Here is a 10,498-nt window from a genome sequence, read left to right as displayed (position 1 = left end):
ATCAGAAACAACTTCTGCACTTTTCTTAAATAAGAGGGTAGTTCAGGCTTCACGGGACTCACTGCAAGAGATTCTGAGCTGCCTAGCACCACCCAACCTGGAATCTGAATAAACCACCAAAATCTAATAACTTCTTCCAATACTTCATACACTTCTCAAACTCGGCTCCCAAGACCAGGCCCACTGCATTAGGGAATGCAGCTTAACCTGTGTGTACCCCTAAAACAGGTAATTTATTTCAGACTTTCTGGTCAAGCCAGCACCTTTGGGGAAGGCCATATCCTTTTGATGTCTCATAGATGAATAGGCTTATACTTGGTTGCTCAGGACAGGTTTTCTTTGAACAGATCATGTTGGTCTGTGACTCAGAAGGTGAGTCCTGGCCAATTCTTTTGTATCTTACTCTAGTTTTAGATTATTGCCAGGCCCAATTTTTCCTGGTTAGACAAAAATACTAAATAAAGAAATAAAAATGCATTTGATGCTTTGTCTCCCTTCTACATTTCTCCAATTTGCTGACTCTCTTGGTGCTAGGGTAATCTTTCTTACACTGTGTACAATACTTACAACTTTCTTCTTCCAAGTTAAGGATAATCTGGTATTCCAGAATTTCTTTCTGGGGAAATTGTATAGGTAAGTCATTCTGGAGTAAGTTTGTTTTTATTTTGTATGCATTTAAAGAGAGAGAGAGATTCCCATCTGCTGGTTCGCTCCCCAGATGCCAGCAAAAGCCAAAGGTGGCCAGGCTGATGCCAGGAGAAGGAACTGAATCTGGGTCTCCCACATGAATGACAGAGATCCAAGTAATTGAGTCATTATCTGCTGCTTCTCATGAGCAGGAAGCTGGAATTGAAAATAGAGTTAGGACTTGAACCCAAGCACTTCAATATGGGATGTGAGAATCCCAAACAGAACCTTAATCACTACACCAAACATCCACCTCAGGGTTTTGAAGGCTAAAAAAAATCCTATCTCAGAAAGCTGGCACTGTAGTAGCATAGTTGGCTAAGCCTCTGCCTGTGACACCAGCATGTCAAATGGGCCCTGATTTGTGTCCCAGCTGCTCCTCTGCTGATCCAGCTCTTTGCATATGTCCTGGGAAAGCAGTAGAAGATAGCCCAAGTGTGTGGGCCCCTGCCACACCGTGGGAGACCTGGAATCTCCTGGCTTTGGATTGGCCCAGTTCCGGCTGTTGTGGCCATTTCAGGGGGGTGAACCAACAGATGGAAGAGCTTTCTCTGTCTCTCCCTCTCTCTTTTTGTAACTCTACTTCTCAAATAATTAAATAAATCTAAAAAAAATCCTATCTCAGAGGATTCCAAGATGGCTGAATAGGGGAAAGATGTGTTGATTCTGACCAGGGGAAGACAGCAGAAGAATTTAGGGAATGTATTCCCAGGGACAGTTGGAGTGAGGTTTCCATTGGAAATTCTACAGAAAGAAGAGGAATCCCATGGAGCAGCATGGGGTGCAGCAGTGAGCAGGGACATCACACATGAATCCCACAGCCAGAGGCTGAAGGAGATGTCAGGTTATGAGAGTGAGGTGAGGGCAGATTGTGCAGCCCATGCCATTGGTGATATTTCGTGAGGGAGAATCCAGCAAAATACACTGAACGTTGAGTCCAGCCTGGAGCCCTAGTGAGGGGCAGAATACTCATTTAATCCAGTGAAGGAAAACACATTTCTTTCTCTCCATCCCCAACAGGAGTGCCCTGCAACCCTTTATCCTGACACTGGTAGAGGCTGTGTCAGCTCACCTACTTGTGACAGGGGATTTTATCAGAGGGAAAAGTCCTAATTTCCCATTAACTTTGAGTCTGGCTGGGAGTGTGGATAGGGGGCTGGGCACCCACTTAGAATTGTGAGGCACCTCCATTCTGTCATCCTATCACAGGCTCCAGAGCTCAAACTGCCAAGGTGGACTACCCACAGGCAGCTGGCTCTGGGAACATCTCTGCTCTTTCTGTGGTCAGGGGTGGCTCGTGGGGCAGAAAGGGACTCCTTTGTACCTCATGGCTGTGGGAGCCTTGTGTGCTGTGACTGTGGCAATCCTATGACTGCAAGATAGGGTGTGGGGTGTAGCTGGGTCCCTGTGCAATCACTGTGTCAGACATCAGTCTCAGAGCTCCCTTACTGTCTGAGGTGGCTCATTGCAGGGAGGTCCATGCAAACACTGAGGACTGTGCAGATGTTTTGTGTGGTTCATACGCCAGCATGGTGAGGGTTGTGTCCAGTGTGGGCTAACCCTGAGCATTGATCATGTTGGAAGAGAGGAGGTGAGGTTGTGATTATGCCAACATGTGGGAGCATACCCTGCCCTCTGTTGACAACAGAAGAGATCTACCATTCCCAATTTGGGTGTCATCCTGGAATTTCATTCCACCCTTAAGTACTGACCAGAGCTCCCTGGCCACATCCAATACCTGCTTCTGGGTATTCACTGAAGGAGTAGTCACTCCACTAAGTAATAGAGGAATAGTTTAAAGAGAAAAAAAATCAGTGGGGAAAACCAACAAGAGTTTCCACAAATGCCTAAAATAAATGCAGAAATATAAGAAATGAGATCAAGAAAGACAATATGACACCCCAAAGGAACACAACATTTCAATGTTAGAAAGTTAAGATGAAGAGATTGATGAAATGTCTACAAAGGAAAAAAAAAAAAGAATGATCATAGGATTACTCAGAAGCAATGAGAAGTGAATCCATGATTAAAAATATCCAAGGGCCGGCATCGTGGTGTACTAGGTTAATCCTCCTGCAGTGCTGGTATCCCAAATGGGTGCTGGTTCTAGTCCAAGCTGCCCCTCTTCCAATCCTGCTCTCTGCTGTGGCCTGGGAAAGCAGTAGAAGATGGCCTAAGTGCTTGGGCCCCTGCACCTGCATCATAGACCCGGAAGAATCTCCTGGCTGCTGGCTTTGGATCAGCACAGCTCCAGCCATTGCAGCCATCTGGAGGTTGAACCAATGGAAGAAAGACTTTTCTCTCTGTCTCTCTCTCTCTCACTGTCTGTAACTCTACCTCTCAAATAAATAAATAAAGTCTTTTTAAAAAATCTATACGTGACATGGAGGAAAAATTTTCTCATGAGAGAGGTTTTTTTTTAAAGATTTATTTATGTACTTGAAAGAGTTGGGGGAGAGAGAGAGAGAGAAAGAGAGAGAGAGAGAGAGAGAGAAGAGACGGAGAGAAAGAAGACTTCCATCTGCTGGTTCACTATCCAAGTGGCCACAATGACTGGAGCTAGGCCAGTCTGAAGCAAGGAGCCAAGAACCTCTCAGGTGTTTCATGGGTGTCAGAGACCCAAAGACTTGGGCCATGCTCTGCTGCTTTCATAGGCACATTAGTAGGGAGCTGGGTCCAAAGTACAGCAACAACAACTTGAAGCAGTGCCCACATGGTAGTCTGGCACTGTAGGCAGAAGCTTAACCCTTTTGGATACAGTGTTAGCTCCAAGATTTTGAACATAAATCAAACAAAAATATTTGAAATGAATAATTCGATGTGTCAAATAAAAAATACAGTATAAAGCCATAACAGTAGACTTGGTGAGGCAGAAAAAAGACTCAAACCAGAACCCATATGGAATGCCCGTAATGCAGTTGGCTGCTTTACCTGCTATGCCACAGTGCCATGCCATCTTCTTAAATTATTAAAACAATTAAAAGGGAGGAAATCCTGCAATACTCCTTCTATGAGGCCAGCATCACCTTAATTCCCAAACAGAAAAATTTACAACAAATAAGGGGAACTAGAGACCAATATCACTGAAGAACATAGATACAAAAATCCTCAACAAAATATTAGCTAATCAAATCCAACAGTACATCATAAAGATCATTCACCCTAGCCACATAAGAATTATCCCTGATATGCAGAGTTGATTCAACATATGCAAGTCAATATATGTGATGTATTACATGAGCAAATTAAAGAACAAAAGCCAGATGATTATCTCAATAGATGCAGAGAAAACACTTGATACAATACAACATCTCTTCATGATGAAAACCCAAAGCAAATTTTGTATAGAAGGAACATTCCTCAACATGATCAACGCTATTTATGACAAACCCATGGCCAGCATCCTGGAAAAATACAAGTATGCCCAGTCTCACTATTGCTATTCAATTTAGTAATGCAAGTTTTAGCCAGAGCCATTAGGCAAGAAAAAGAAATTAAAGGGATATAAATTGGAAAGGAAGAAATCAAATGATTTCTGCTTGGAAATGTAATGATTCTATATATAGGGGAGCTAAAATACTCAACTAAGAGACTGTTGGAACTCATAAGAAAGTTTGTTAAGTTGCAGTGCATATAATTAACACACAAAAATCAATACCCTTTGTATGCACAGACAATGTCATGGCTGAGAAAGAAATTGGAAGATCAGTCCCATTCACAATAGCAAAAAAATATAAATAGTCCAGAATAAATTAGCCAATGAGATGAAATATCTCTACAATGAAAAATACAAAACATTAAAGAAAGAAATAGAAGACACAAAAAAATGAAAAAAATCTTCCATGTTTGCGGATTTGAAGAGTTAATCTCAGCACAATTTCCATACTAGCAAAAGCAATTTACAGATTTATGTGATCCCAATAAAAACAGAAATGACATTCTTCTCAGATATAGAAAACATGATGCTAAAATTCATATGGAAATACAAGAAACTATACACATGAAACACATAACTAAAATAATGTTATACGAAAAAAGTCAGAGGCATCACAATACCAGATTTCAAGACATACTACCAGGTAGGTAACAGCCTGGAACCTTTGTTCCATGTATAACAATGGAACAAAACAAAATCCTCAGAAATCAATCCACATATCTACAACCAACTAATCTTTCACAAAGGAGCTAAAATCAGTACCTAGAGCAAGATCAGTCTCTTCATCAAATTGTGGTGGGGAAATTTTATCCCCATGTGCAGAAGTATGGAAGAAAACCCCACCTTACACCTTATACAAAAATCAACACAAAATGCATCAAGGATCTAAATTTTGTCAGCTGGTAACCTCCTATTACTAGAGGAGAATATTAGAGAAACTCTGCAAGACATATTGGAAAAGATCCCAGAATCACAGGCAATCAAAGCATAAACTCTTGAGAGGGAATGGCTAGATGAACTTTATTATCTTGCAACAACACAGGAAATATTTAGATGTTCCATGATCATTGGTTCTATTTCTTTGAAAGAAATTATGATTAATTGACAAAAAGTGTGTATGGGTGAAATGGTCACTTTTCCATTCAACTATTTCGTTTTTTAAAATCTTTTTAAAAAGATTTATTTTTTATATTTTTATATTTTTTATTTTTATTTATTTTTTAAAAAGATTTATTTGGAAGAGTTACAGAGAAAGGTGGAGACACACACACACACACACATACACACAGAGACATCTTCCATCAGTTGGTTCACTCCTCAAATGGCCACATGGCTGGAGCTGAGCAGATCCGAAGTCAGGAGCCAGAAGCTTTTTCTGGGTCTATGGGATGCTGGCACTGAGGCTGGGGCTTTAATGCCCTGTGCCACAGTGCCGACCCCCTTAATTGTTGTTTATAGTCATTGACTATATTCCTACTATACTAGGATCTGTTTGCTTTTTACTTGTTAAGCTTCTTATTCTGTGAAGTATTAAGCCTTTCTATGGTAATATAAATTTAGAATATGTTATCTTAAGAAATGAAAAAAGACACAAAGAATTGTAGAAGAAAGGATGGTAGGATAGTGTCAGGAAGAGATGGAGGAAGGAAATGACACTATGTTATTAAACTTTAACTATAAACATATTGAATCTGTTAAAAGTAACTCAAAATAAAAAATGAAATTAATTTAAAAATCCCATTTTACCCAATTATTAACTTTGCATCTTTGTTACTTTGGGCAAGGACATTTGTTTTATCATCTATAAAATGAACATGATCATAGCACCAACTCTGGGAGTGAAATCATTAAAATGATGCTGGTAAAGCACTTAGAACTTGCCTGGCATGTAGTGATGGCTGAACAAGCAGTAGTGCTAGTACCCTTTTCTTTACCAGCTCCCTAAATTCCACATTGAATTCTCATTTATGGGAGATATGTGCTGACATTTAATGTACACATTCACTTCACTCTAAATTATGTAGTATCTTGTAACTAAATTTTTTGATGTTTACAGTATCACATGTATTAATATTGGTGGAACTGTCTTTGTATTTCAAAAATGATTTATAGGATCTGGCATTATGGTCTAATAAGTAAAACTGCTGCCTGTGATGTCAGTGTCCCATATGGGCATCAGTTTGTCTCTTGGATGCTCCACTTCCAATCTGGCTCCTTGTTAATGGCTGGGAAAAGAAGTGGAAGGTGGCCCAAGTGCTCAGAACCCTGCCGATGATGTGGGAGACCAGGTGAAGCCCCTGGCTCCAGGTTTTGTTGTGGCCATTTGGGAGTGGTCCAGCGAGGGGTAGGTCTCTCTCTCTCTCTCTCTCTCTCTCTAACTCAAATAAATTACTCTTAAAATTATTTACTTGAGGGATAAAATGAGAGAGATGGATATAGGGAAAGAGTGAGAGTGAGAAAGAGAAGGAGACTGACATAGAGGACTCCTATCTATTGATTCACTTCCCAAGAAGGCAGTTATTTACATGGGTATTAAGTTTATCACCTTCCCAAGAAGTACTCCCAAATTATTTCTACATTTTTTTAAAAAAATAGATTTATTTTATTTATTTGAATGGAAGTGTTTCACAGAGAGAAGGAGAGATCTTTCATCCTCCAGTTCACTCCTCAAATGGTTGTAATGGCTCCTGCTATGCCAGGCCAAAGCCAGTGGCCCAGAACTCCATCAGGGTCTCCTATTTGGTGTCAGGACACAAACACTTGAGCCATAGTCTATTCTCAGGCATATTAGCAAGAAGCTGGATCAGAATTGGAGGAACCAGGGCACAGACCAATACCCATGTTGGATGCTGGTTTCACAGGTGGTAGCTTAACCCAGTGCACCACATGCTGTCCGCTATTTCTGTATTTCTAATACACTCTTTTGAATCTTTTGTTTGAACATGAATGCTAACTTTTTAAAAAGTTTTTATTTATTTTAGATGGAGGGAATTAGGAGAGAAAGTATGTGTGTGTGTGTGTGTGTGTGTGTGTGAGAGAGAGAGAGAGAGAGAGAGAGAAAGAGAGAGAGAGAGAGAACACAAGCTTCCATCCAGGTTCACTCTCCAATTAACTCCCACTCTCCAAATGCCTGTAATACGTTTGCAATGTGGGTGGCAAGAACCCAGCTACTTGAGCCATCACTGTTGCCTCCCAGAATCTCTAATGCTGGGAAGCTGGAGCACTGAGCCAGAACTGGGAATTGAATACAGGAATTCCACTGTGGGATGCAGGCATCTTAATTACTAGGTTAAACACTCACTCCATCAACATTTTTAAAGAAAACAGGATACTAAAGTTATCTGTGTGTTAAGAACAAATGTGAGTTATCATTTATTTAAAATATATGTCAGATTTGCTGTTTCTTCTTTTCCTTTTTTAATTCTGAAAATGACACATGGGTCAAATTCCCTGACTTGCTCCCCACCTCCACCACATCTCAACTTTCTGACTGTAATGCAATGATTTGATGTCTATTTAGCTAGTATTAATTTTTTATTATTTTTTGCAGTGCAGCTCAGGCAACACACTGAAATTATGTTGTGACTGTTTTTTTCTTTTTCCTGAATAGAAAATTATCAATCAGCTCCACTTCTGGTGGTTTTGCCTGTACAAGCATGTCCTATTGAGAGACAACCCATTAGAAACCTCTGGATATCGTCCCAGACCAGCAGAGGCAGCAGCCTGCGCCCTCTCCCGCCTGCCCGCCCGCCCTCTGCCGCCCTCCACCCGCCCCCGGGGTCTCTTTCCCCCTTCCTCCTCCTCCTCCTCCACCCCCCCCCCCCCCCCCCCCGTTCCTCCTCTGCCTGCCCGCGGGGGCCCCCCTCGCCTTCCCGCCCGCCCCTATTGTTCCGCCCCCGGCCTCCCGCCGTTCCCCTTCCTGCCCGCTCCCCCTTTCCCCCTTAGTCGCCTAGCGCCTGCAGTTTTGGCTTCACCCCCACCAGTGACCAAAGACTTGACCAGAGTCCAGCTCCCAAGAACACCGCTCGAAATGGACACCAGTGTGATTGAAGGTGTATTAAATGTCACTCTCACCATCCGGCTACTTATGCATGGCAAGGAAGTTGGCAGTATCATCGGAAAGAAAGGAGAATCTGTTAAGAAGATGCGCGAGGAGAGTGGCGCATTATCAACATCTCAGAAGGGAATTGTCCTGAGAGAATTATCACTTTGGCTGGACCCACTAATGCCATTTTCAAAGCATTTGCTATGATCATTGACAAACTGGAAGAGGACATTAGCAGCTCAATGACCAATAGCACAGCTGCCAGCAGACCTCCGGTGACCTTGAGGCTGGTGGTTCCTGCTAGTCAGTGTGGCTCTCTCATTGGAAAGGTGGTTGCAAGATCAAGGAAATAAGAGAGAGTACAGGGGCTCAGGTGCAGGTGGCAGGGGATATGCTCCCCAACTCAACTGAGCGGGCCATCACTATTGCTGGTGAAGGACTTGTGAAAATTTACCAGAGCCTAACCTGCTGAAAAACAAGGAAGTTTCAAGAAAGGTCAGTTAGAAAGTTTCAAGAAAGTTTAGTTTCTGGGAAACTGCAACTTAGCAGATAACAGGGAATACCAGTTTGGAAACCCCCCTTGTGCAATGGTTAAGATAAGTAAAACTGCTGTATACTAAGATAAGTGAAACTGCTGTAAACAAAAACCCTGTTCCCCTTTGCATTCACTTGCTTAAGATAATTTTGTGGTTTTTGCCTTTAAATACTGCCTGTACCCTCGTCCGGCACCTCACTCTCTCAGGAGGGAGGGGTCCGTTTTGCACAAAACATAAATAAACCGCCTCTTGTGTTTGCATCGCCGGTGTCCAGAGTCTGAATTTCTGGGTCCCCAGGGTGCTACCCAGGACCCCGCCAGCTTTGGGTCCTTCACTGGCATCCCGCAATCCATCACTGAGTGTGTCAAACAGATCTGCGTGGTCATGTTGGAGTCCCCCCCAAAGGGCGTGACCATCCCGTACCAGCCCAAGCCGTCCAGTTCTCCGGTCATCTTTGCAGGTGGTCAGGCCTATACCATTCAAGGACAGTATGCCATTCCACAGCCAGATTTGACCAAGCTGCACCAGTTGGCAATGCAACAGTCTCATTTTCCCATGACCCATGGCAACACCGGATTCAGTGCAGGTCTGGATGCATCTGCTCAGACTACTTCTCATGAACTCACCATTCCAAATGATTTGATTGGCTGCATAATCAGGTGTCAAGGCGCCAAAATCAATGAGATCCCTCAGATGTCTGAGGCACAGATCAAAATTGCGAACCCAGTAGAAGGATCTACTGATAGGCAGGTTACCATCACCAGATCTGCTGCCAGCATCAGCCTGGCTCAATATCTAATCAATGTCAGGCTTTCCTCGGAGACGGGTGGCATGGGGAGCAGCTAGAACAATGCAGATTCACCCATAATCCCTTTCTGCTGTTCACCACCACCCATGATCCATCTGTGTAGTTTCTGAACAGTCAGCGATTCCAGGTTTTAAATAGTTTGTAAATTTTCAGTTTCTACACACTTTATCATCCACTCGTGATTTTTTAATTAAAAGCATTTTAATTCCTTTCTCTGTTCAGCTGTTAATGCTGAGATCCATATTTAGTTTTATAAGCTTCTCCCCGTGGTTTTTTTTTTTTTTTTTTTTTTTTTGGCTCATGAATTTTTCCGTTTGTCATGGAAATGTAAGAGTGGAATATTAATACATTTCAGTTTAGTTCTGTAATGTCAGGAATTTTTCAAAAACATTAAAAGATGGACTGGAGCTTTTTCTTTGTGAATAGAAACTGGATGCCACAGTGATTCATGTGGGTTTTATTCCTGTTGTCCTGCCATTATTTTTGTACCTTTATCCCTCACAGGACCCTGCTTGGGTTTTGAATAGAAGGCTCGACTTCCAGTTATTTTCTTCTGTTTGACCACTCTCATCTTTTTTATTGGCCGTTGGTCTTATTTTCCTGTGACCCTACATTTGGTTAACCCTTGTTAAAACCTGTGCCCAAAAGAAAAACTTGACTTTAGAACAGGCAAGTGCTCCCACCAGGTGGGGGAGGAGGGGAGGACGCTCGTCAGAGGCTCTCATCAAACACAAGTTGGGAGTACATGGGTCTGACTGGAATTCACCTTCTTTGGAATGTCTGTGCCTTTGTTTAAGCCTGCATATTTTAAGTCTCTTTGTTTTTAATGATTTCATTTATAGTCCTTCTCGATAACAAGAAAACATATTAAAAAAAAAAAAGAAACCTCTGGATATCAAAGAAGGTGAATAACTTCGAATATGTTGAACAATGTAACTTTTTTTGACAGGCAGAGTTAGACAGTGAGAGAGAGAGAGGGAGAAAGG

At 42.1% G+C, this 10,498-nt stretch overlaps 1 pseudogene; it reads left to right on the top strand.

Annotated features, from left to right (window-relative positions):
* The first annotated feature begins 8,128 nt into the window (after positions 1–8,128).
* Positions 8,129–9,795, top strand: LOC133749235 (poly(rC)-binding protein 2-like; annotated as a pseudogene).
* Positions 9,796–10,498: the final 703 nt, after the last annotated feature.

This window comes from Lepus europaeus, chromosome 2 (assembly GCF_033115175.1).
Source record: "Lepus europaeus isolate LE1 chromosome 2, mLepTim1.pri, whole genome shotgun sequence".
Classification (NCBI taxonomy): Eukaryota; Metazoa; Chordata; class Mammalia; order Lagomorpha; family Leporidae; genus Lepus; species Lepus europaeus.
Note: the sequence above shows the minus strand (reverse complement) of the source record. Positions and strands in the feature narration are given on the sequence as shown.